The sequence below is a fragment of the Mus caroli genome, chromosome 1, assembly GCF_900094665.2.
Source record: "Mus caroli chromosome 1, CAROLI_EIJ_v1.1, whole genome shotgun sequence".
NCBI classification, from domain to species: Eukaryota; Metazoa; Chordata; class Mammalia; order Rodentia; family Muridae; genus Mus; species Mus caroli.
The window spans coordinates 80,797,526-80,806,603 of NC_034570.1; the positions used below are offsets into that span (position 1 = coordinate 80,797,526).

Sequence of the window (9,078 nt, forward strand, 5' to 3'; positions counted from 1 at the left end):
TCCCTCCCTCCCTCCCTTTCTTTCTCTCTTTCTTTTATGTTCTTCTCTCATATATTACCCCCAACCACATTTTCCCCTCCCTCCACTCCTCCTAGTTCCTCTTCCCCACCTTTCATTTCTTCCAAATTCACTTTTGCTCTGTTTCTCTTCAGAAAGGCTTTGCAGAGATATAGACCTTTAAACCTTGCATAGCAAGTTACAATAAGACTAGGCACATACCCTCATATCAAGCTGGATGGGGCAAGACAGTAAGAGAAAAGAGTCAGAGACAGCCCCTGCTTCCACTCTTAGGAGTCCTACAAGAACACCAGACTATACAACCACAGCATATATGCAGAGGACCTAGGTCAGACTCACGGTGGCTCCCTCCCTGATTGTCATCAGTCTCTGTGAGCCCCTGTGAGCCCTGGTTAGTTGTTCTTTGGTGGCCTTGACCTCTCTGCCACAAAATAGCTTTCTAATGGTTTACATTTGGTAGTGCATTAACATAGCAGTAAAGACAACCTGTCTCTTCTCAAAGAGACATTGAAGTGGCACAAAGCTACTTACAGCCTGGTTGGGTTGGAACCTTTATGTCTTACTTATCAACCGTGGGACTCTGGAAAAGTTGGCTTCTCTGTGTTTTGTCTTTTTCATCTTTCTCATCCATATAAAGGTTCTCATTGGAAGGTAGTCAAGAGCTCAGCACAGAACCTGGCACACAGTAGGCATGTGGCACACCTGTTCTTTATTTCTGGCATGTGAAAGTATTTATTTGCTAGTATGTGTTTTATGCTCTAGAATGAGTAGGTTGCACTGTTCAGGAGTTCAAGTTGACTTTGGAAGAGCACTGATGTGACGTTTACAGGAGGCTGCCTCTTCAGGTCTTGTCAACTACAGACTGTGCTTTTGAAAAAACTGATGAGCTGTCCTGTGAACGTTTTAGTGCAGTCCAGAAATGGATCTTCACTGTTTAATCTGTAGCATTGCAGAGTGAACCAGGAGTTCTCAAGTGTGGTCCATACCTGCAGACTTACTCCAAGAGCACAGGAAGGTGAGTCTAGAACAGTGTTCTCAACCTGGGGGTCGTGTCCCTTTTGAGGGTCACATATCAGCGATCCTGCATATGAGATATTTCCATTATCACACACAACAGTAGATAGCTGTGAAGCAGCTATGAAATAATTTTGTGGTTGGGGTCGCCACAAAATGAGGAACTGTATTAAACGGTCACAGAACCCTGGTTGAGAACCACTGGTTTGAAGTCTCAGAGTTCTCTGTCCTGTGATATAAACCTCTGTTGCCCGAGTGGGAAGTTGGAGGAACTGCTGTCTTAGGCTTAGAGTCACCCTAAACTACAGATACATTCTAAAAGTCCACCTTGATTGTAAATTGTCACTGAGATCACCTCCTGGTGGGCACAAGGAACCTACTAAATGCACTAGATCCCTCAGAAATCTCTGAAAGGACTGTATATCAAAATAACTGAGATATGGAAGAAAATATAGAACCAAAAGTTTCACTGCTAAATAGATCTGTTAAATAAGTCGGATGGCTGAATTCTAGAGTGGGTCTGACTTTAAGGTAGACTCACTGGAACTTCCTGTAGTGATTGGCTTCAGCTTCATTTGGATGGTATAGGAAGTGGGCACATTGTCTGGTGTCCTGGGCATTACCTGATTGGAGCTGCAGAAATTACATGGTAGGAGCTGTAGGTGCTATGTAGTTGGTGCTGCAGATATCACAAGATTGATGCTGTAGGAGTAATAATACAGTTGATAGTGTAGGAATTTCAAACTTATACCAAGGATTCTTCTGACCATGAGACTCAGGATGTTGAGACGGTTTTCTTTTAGTTTACCATTGTGTTGGAAAAAAATATATTGCAGGGAAGTGGCATGTGTCCTTCATTCACCTTCCCATCCTATGCAACAGATAACATCACCTAGAACTACTGGGTTTTTATGAGACCCAGGTCAGGGAACTGAGGTGGGAACTGGCCAGAAATATCCTCCAAGTTCCCCATATTTTCTCATGCACTCATTAGCATGTGTAGTTTTATCACACAGCTATCAGGCTTTGGAATTGTCCCATCCAGAGAAAAGCCCTGGGGCTGCTCTTCGTAGTCACACTCATGGTCCCCATCCACCCATAGCAGCTGTAGCTCTTATACTGGTCTCTGCTTCTGTGTGTGCGTGTGTGTGTGTGTGTGTGTGTGTGTGTGTGTGTGTGTGTGTGTGAGCTTGGTGCACTTTCCCAGCTCTGGCAGAGCTTGCAGTTGGCCATGTTCTTCCCTTTGCTTCAGCCATCAGCAAGTTCAGGGTACCACTAAAGCAGGCTTCCTTATATGGTTGGTCAAAGCTGCCATAGTCTTCACAGCCCTGTCTCTTTCTCTTATTTTACCTCCATTCGCTTCATGCTTTGTTCCTTTCTTTGCGTTATAGAATCCTTTAGGTCTTTATTATCTCTACTCATTGAGGTGAAATACAAAAATTCTAAACTGAAAATATATCCCTGTGATGTTTTCTCCATTTATTTGTTAGTTTCATCAATCCCCATGCCCCTTGACCCCCATTCCCCACCCAGAGATTGGTTTTGCAGTTAGGCTGGCGTCCCTTATCTCTCACCTTACCCTTTCTACTGCCCTCACAGCTGCACTGGCTGAGGACAGAAGCCTTAGGTCCCAGTATTTTCCCTCTCACAAAGAAGAGGGTGCTCTAGTTGCTTCTAGATGAGAGCTTTGGAGGTGAGAAGTTGGATGCTAGCTTGACCTCCCTCCTTTGTGCTGTTTCCCTGACACACTGACTGGATGGTTTGATATTTATTCTTATCCTTAAATAACTTCTGGACAATTCTGACCCTATTTGTTGCATCAGAACCAGTGGAGTTTTGTTGTAAATGTTCTGATCTTTGCTTAGCTCAGTAGGAATTTATCCTGTTCACATTTCCTGCACATAGGACATCTGCTTCAGAAATACATAAATCTCTGTGTTCTCCAGTGATTAACCAGTGATTGCCACAGCTAGGCTGCCAAGAACATGGACCCAGGAGCTCCCATCCCTGTTGGGTGGATCATAATCTACAATCTTAAATCCAATGCAGCCTGTGTTGTGCCTTCCTGGTTCCCTTCTGCACTCAGTGCTGATCATGCAGGATGCTATGGATACCACCTGCTGCCATCTCAAGTGCTTTCTCTGGTTTGACATTGACCCCTATGAAATGAGGACCAACAGTAGTTCTGAGAGCCACTCTTCCCACAGGACTTGTGTTTCACTTTGAGCTGCCACATGCCCTCTCTTTCCATAGTTGCCTCTGTGACCTGTTATGGATCTCGAGAAATAGAGTCTTGTGCGATGTCACCCATGCCCAGGGGAGGCTGTTGTCACAAAACAGCAATCTGATTTCCAGAAAACAAAAACAAACTTGAGTTTGCACATAGAAAAAATTTATGATCAACATAAAAAATTTAGGCCCATTTCTAGCCAGAATCAATAAAATATTAACCATGATGAATTAAGAACAAAAGCATAATTGTGGCAGGGAAAGCATCATTGAGGCTGTCTATAGAGTTTACTTTACAGGGTCAAAAAATTTAATGAAAACAGAATCAAACTTGCAGCACTGGGGGTAAGTATCAGTCAAGTTGTCCATATGTGAATTCTCTGCAAAGACCCTCAACTGGAACCCGTCTCCTAACACACACACATTTTCTACTGTGCTCCATTGAAATCTTCCCCATGGTGTTTTTCTGATGCTGATGGATGGGTCCAGGGTAGATCAGTCAGGGAGGAAGGGCCATGCCTGCCATAAAACCAAGAGAGCCACCTGTGAGAGTAGAAGTTGCAGCAATAACCATTGATAGGAAGATCATATTTCTTCCCAAAGATGAAAACCTGTAATTCCCCCCCCCCAAAAAAAAAGAGCTTAATCATAAGTTGGGCCAAAGTCAGATGAAGTTGGCCATTGTAGTAGAGTAATAAATATCATGATAACTGGTAGGCAGAAGCACCAACCTTCCTTTTAGAAGCCATTAGTTAGTGGCCCAGCATCAATAATGAGGAGACAGAGACGTGAGAGGGTGTGTTAGTTGCTGGTCATTGAGAATCCAGCCTCAGCCTTGTTCAGACCCACAAGCCCTTGCTTTAGCTTTTTTTCTGTACCATGGTAGCTCTTTCTCCTTCCAGTGTTAGGCTTGATTAGCAGATGTTTCTTCAATGTGTTTATCTGGCGTCCTCTTAACACATGGTTTACATTGTAGTGGGAAAGGATGTCTTCCATTTCTCTATGAACTTCTGAATCCTGGGAGTGAAAGACACCAGAGTGTTCATGTTTCATTCCTATCTTCATGACTTCTAAAAAAATTACTTTTATTTGTGTGTGTGTGTGTGTGTGTGTGCACGAATTATGTGTGCATTGCCATCTGATTCCTCTGGAAATGAAGTTACAAATGGTTGTGACCCTGGTCATCTGGAAAGAACAGCAAGGCCGCTGAGCCTTTCAGCCATCTCTCCTGCTCCTTCCTCTACGATGCTTTAGAAGCAGAGGAAGCATACTGAGCAACCTTCATGAGTTGCATAAAATCATCCTCATTAAAAATCACCCTCCCCCCAGCCTTGCAATACATAATCCCATGCCATTCGTCTAGTGGAGTCTTATTCATGGTGGTCATCACAGTAGGTGGGCCCACATCAGGCAGCGTCTGCCATTTTTATTGACTTCATTTTCCTGCTGCTGTCAAGAATTCCATGATGAAGAGAACTACAGTCATGTGGAACACTAGATTAGTTATGAAGCCCTGGGCTTGAAACTTATGTTTCAAGAAGACTGTAGAATGTCAGCACCTCTTATAGGAAGAAACAGTATCCAAGAAGCACTTCTGGTGAGCCCTCAAGAGCTTACAAATCAGATAGCATGGGTATGTTATGTCATGCTGTGTTGTCCAGTATTAGAACCTTGGGATTATGGCACCTGTCTTTCAAGTTCTATGTGAAGGTTGAATTCCCAGCTGTAGGCCAGGCTGGCATAAACAAATATATCAGCTTTATATTTGGAGATAAACCATCAAGAAACCATTTTTTTCCTTGAGTGAAGCAGCGGCTCCCTTTCCATTACAAGAGACAAGAGCCACAGAGGTTCCTCTGGTCACCTGTGCAGCCATCAGAGCAAACGGGCAGAGAGGACCAAGGGCTCCAGAGCAGACGCTTGCATCTGTATTCTTGTATAAGAAACTGACTCACAAATACAAAACCCAATGGGGGCTGCTCTGCTCCAGTTAGTGTGGAGAGGATCCCTGAGGGGACTCTTCAAGTCGCATCTCTGGCTGCTGAGTGAGACCCTGGGTGGCTGTGCTCTTGGACAGACTCACGGTTCTCCTTGAATGAGAAAACTTCAATTTCTCATCCCTCCATCTACCCTTGAAACGCCTTCTGGTCCCTGTGCTGTTACTGTTAACATTACTATATTCTGATATTTCTCCTGGACTTTGGTCTCCCACAATCTGCTGGCTGTCTTTCCCAAGTCTCAAACTCAGCCCCTTCTTAGAGCAAACAGAACTATCATGGCCTTCTCTTCCGCAGCTCTGCCTTTCTCTCCCTATACTCTGGGGACAGAGACCCATGGCTGTCTTCACTCTATCATCCCCTGTCTCCTAGAGGAGAGGAATACAGCTAAGGTCAGAGGCTATCTTCATCTTACCCAACTCTAAGATGGTTTCCTTTTTGTCAAAGATGTTTTCCAGGTGACATACATGATGTCTATAATGTGGGAAAACATGAAAATTTAAAGGATAGAATTAAAATCATGTCTAGCCCTCCTCTGGCCACACAGCAGTGACGAGTACTTTGGTGGATCTGCATCCATGTGTTTTTGAATATCATGTGTGATGTTTTTGATAGAAGCCTTGACGACAAGCATGTTACCTGACTTCCCTGCAACAGGAAGCTGTGTCTAGGAGCTCTCATCAAGGTGGCATGGGTAGGATTTGAGCACAAGCCCAAAATCGGAGTGATCTTTTGTTATTGTCATCTTGCTCTTTACCTACTTGCAAGAAGCCCTAGCAAACACCAAGACACTCCTGGCATGGTGTCATCATCTTGTCTATTCTTGGAGAAACATTCTCCTGGAGGTAGACACCTAAGTTGTTTCCAGTTCTCCCTGTGACAAATAACTTAGTATTGAACATCTTCCAAGTGTAACTCTGTGTGTGTGTGTGTATGCAAACACACTCGTGCACACGAGTGTACATGTGCACACATGTGGATGTCAAAGAACAATCTGTAGGGTCAATCCTCAGCCATATCTCACCTTCTGTTTGAGACAAGGTCTCATTGTCCTGGAACTTCACCAAAGATCTGCTCATCTCTGCCATGGGTATCTTGCTCTTGGTGGGACTACCGGAACAGACCACCTCAGCCAGTTTTTTAATGTGGCTTCTCAGAATCTAAACTCAGTTCTTCACAGCTGGGGTGTGAGCACCTTACCAATCATGCTCTTTCTTCGGCCTCTGGAAGAACACCTTTTATTGTTTGAGATTTTCATGCATATGATACATTTTCATTGAACCCACTCCACTCTGTCTTCTCCAACTGTTCCAATATCCCTCTATCTCTGTTTTTCCCCCCAAATTTATGTAATTTTAAAATCTCCCACTATGAAGCACGTGCCAATATGTCCATGGGTGTAGGGCCATCCATTGGAATGGACCCACACTACCAGGGGATGTGTTGCTGAAGAAATCTGACGAGTCTGTCAGATCTATTTCTAATTCTTTTATCTAGACTCCCGCAAGCCAACAGTGATCATTTTCCAAGTTTGCTGTGCTGATTGTAAGCTGTAAGCTTGCTATGTTTTCACCAATGACTTGGCAGGAATTGAAGTGATGTTTACCCCACCCTCCACCCCCATCAGCTGAGTGTGTCTTCTCCTCCCCCTCTCCGTCCACAAATCTCTGCGGGTGCCTCATTGACTCTTCCTGTGTGTTTACAAAAAGGTTGAACAATGTTTGTGTTAATTAGAGACTGTATGCCCTGCTGTGGATTAAGATCTCAGTCCCTAACCCATGTTTCTAACAGGCTTGACATTATTGGATGTGGTTGGGCACTTGGGGGTGGACACTGATTGGTATAGTTTTCTCTCCTTCCTGGATTTTCTGGTTTTGGTCAGTTTCTCCAGTTCTCCCTCCTTTGGATGCATTTAAGCCTCTTTCCCTGTCTGATGCTTCCCCTCGGGCCCTCTCTTTTTCAACCCCTCTCCGGTCCCCTGGGACTCCCCTCCAGTCTTTTCTCTTGGGACTTCTATCTCTTCTTCCAAACATTTATTTTATTTTTTTCACACCGGAACACGTCCAGAGGGTCAGTGAACACATGCACCTGCATCACGTGTTACACAAGACATCATAAAAAGTGCCTGGATTCACATGATCTGGACTGTTGGCTGACCGCAGACGAGGTTGAGAGACAAATCCCTGAAAAAAGTGGGGCAGGTCTGCGAGGTGCAAGGCTTCCATGGCATCCCCAGTTCTGGTTTGGTGGAGAGTGGTCTCCAAAGCAATAGACACACCTTTTCTTTTGCAGGACAGTAAAGTTTCTCACTGCAAAGCAAACGAAATTGCTTCCTGGCCATCTGTTCCCCGCTCAGAAGCACTTTTCTGTACGGGAGGCATCTCGAATACGTCGCAGGATTGATTTGCGGTTTTGCAGTAATGTATGTGAAGTAGCAATTAATACACTTTTGTGTGGCTCTTTGAAATGCCTAGGGGGAGAAGTAAAAGAAGCGCTTAGTGCTTTAACCAGTTTGGGCTGCACACTCTGCCTGGCTTCTAGGAGAGCTCCCAAGATCTAGGGCTCAGGAGAGTTTGGCCTCACCTGGAAACATTGATCTTGGATGAAGGAGTGAAGGGCACAGAGCTGTGGGGTCACCTATACAGAGGCACAGTATAGGTGAGTGGTAGGTCAACTCTGTGTGCTAGCTAGCTGTTTCTACACACAGAGGTTACAAGAGGTGGGATGGGGGTTGTCCTACAGGATTTGCGAATGAGTCCTGATTCACTCAAATGACTCATCTGATGAAGGTGTACATGAGTATACTTCTGACATATTGCCAGGTTCTAGATGTCTAGTAGGGAACAGACCAGGCATGGCTTTGGCCTAAGTGAGTCAATGGGAATCAGGAAGATCAATGAATGTGTCTTGTGCTGGCTTGGCTCAGGGTAGAAGGTGCTCCCAGAACATGTGAACACGTTTCCCTAGAGTGGGCTTCATGGAACATCTCCCCCAAGGAAGGGCTTGTGAGATGAGCCCTGGAAGGTGAGCAAGGATGACCAGATAGAAGAAATCAGAGGAGGAGGGCTCCAGATAGAGAAGGGATGCAGGTGGGAAAGGAGGTGCTTAGGGGAGGAGCAAGATGCAGAGGGAAAGGAAGGTGGATGTTAGGCCAGGGAGGCACTGTCGCAATTGCAAAAACTAGGGAGAGAGTAGAGGGCTGATTCAGTGGTCCCTAGAAGAGAAGACACCAAGGACTGTGGGTATAGAAGAAGGATGGTGATTTTGTTCTTGAAATGTCCCCGTGGCTGCATTTATAGGTCACGTGATCTGATTAGTAGGTTTAGTTTGGAGCTTGGGATGCAGGTGAGAGTTTAGGAGACATATGAGGGGATGGGTCTCTGTCATCAGAGATGAGTATCCCCAAGTGAGAACAGTGAGGACAGTAAGATGCCCCTCAGAACAGATGAGCTTCTTGAAGCTCACACAGGTGGGAGGTGCTGGGTGTCCCTGGGACTCACACACAGCTTCAGAGTCTCCGGGAGACCTGGGGTATGCGACCTTAAGGCCTTGCTTGACTGAGTTAGAGCCACGATCCCACCTGCACTTGGTAGCCATGATCTAGCTGATACAGGATGCCAGCCAGAAGCCAGCAAGCTGACTCAGCAACTGAGAGTCCTTGCCATGCAAACCTGAAGACCTAAGTTCTGTTCTCGGAATGCAGTGTGGAAGGAAAGAACCTTTACCCAAAAGCTATCCTCTGTCCTCCAGATGTGCCACAGAATGTGCATGCTTACACACACACACACACACACACACACACACTCACACACACACACAC

General features: G+C 45.2%; 1 protein-coding gene across 2 annotated transcripts in view; it reads left to right on the forward strand.

The window, feature by feature from the left end:
* Trpm8 (transient receptor potential cation channel subfamily M member 8) overlaps nt 1-9,078 on the forward strand; it is an 83,952-nt gene that overhangs the window by 2,138 nt on the left and 72,736 nt on the right. For both annotated transcript variants that reach the window (XM_029483630.1, XM_029483643.1), the window contains exon 2: nt 7,551-7,680. The gene's annotated coding sequence lies outside the window, so the exon portion shown is untranslated. The remainder of the gene's footprint in view (nt 1-7,550; nt 7,681-9,078) is intronic.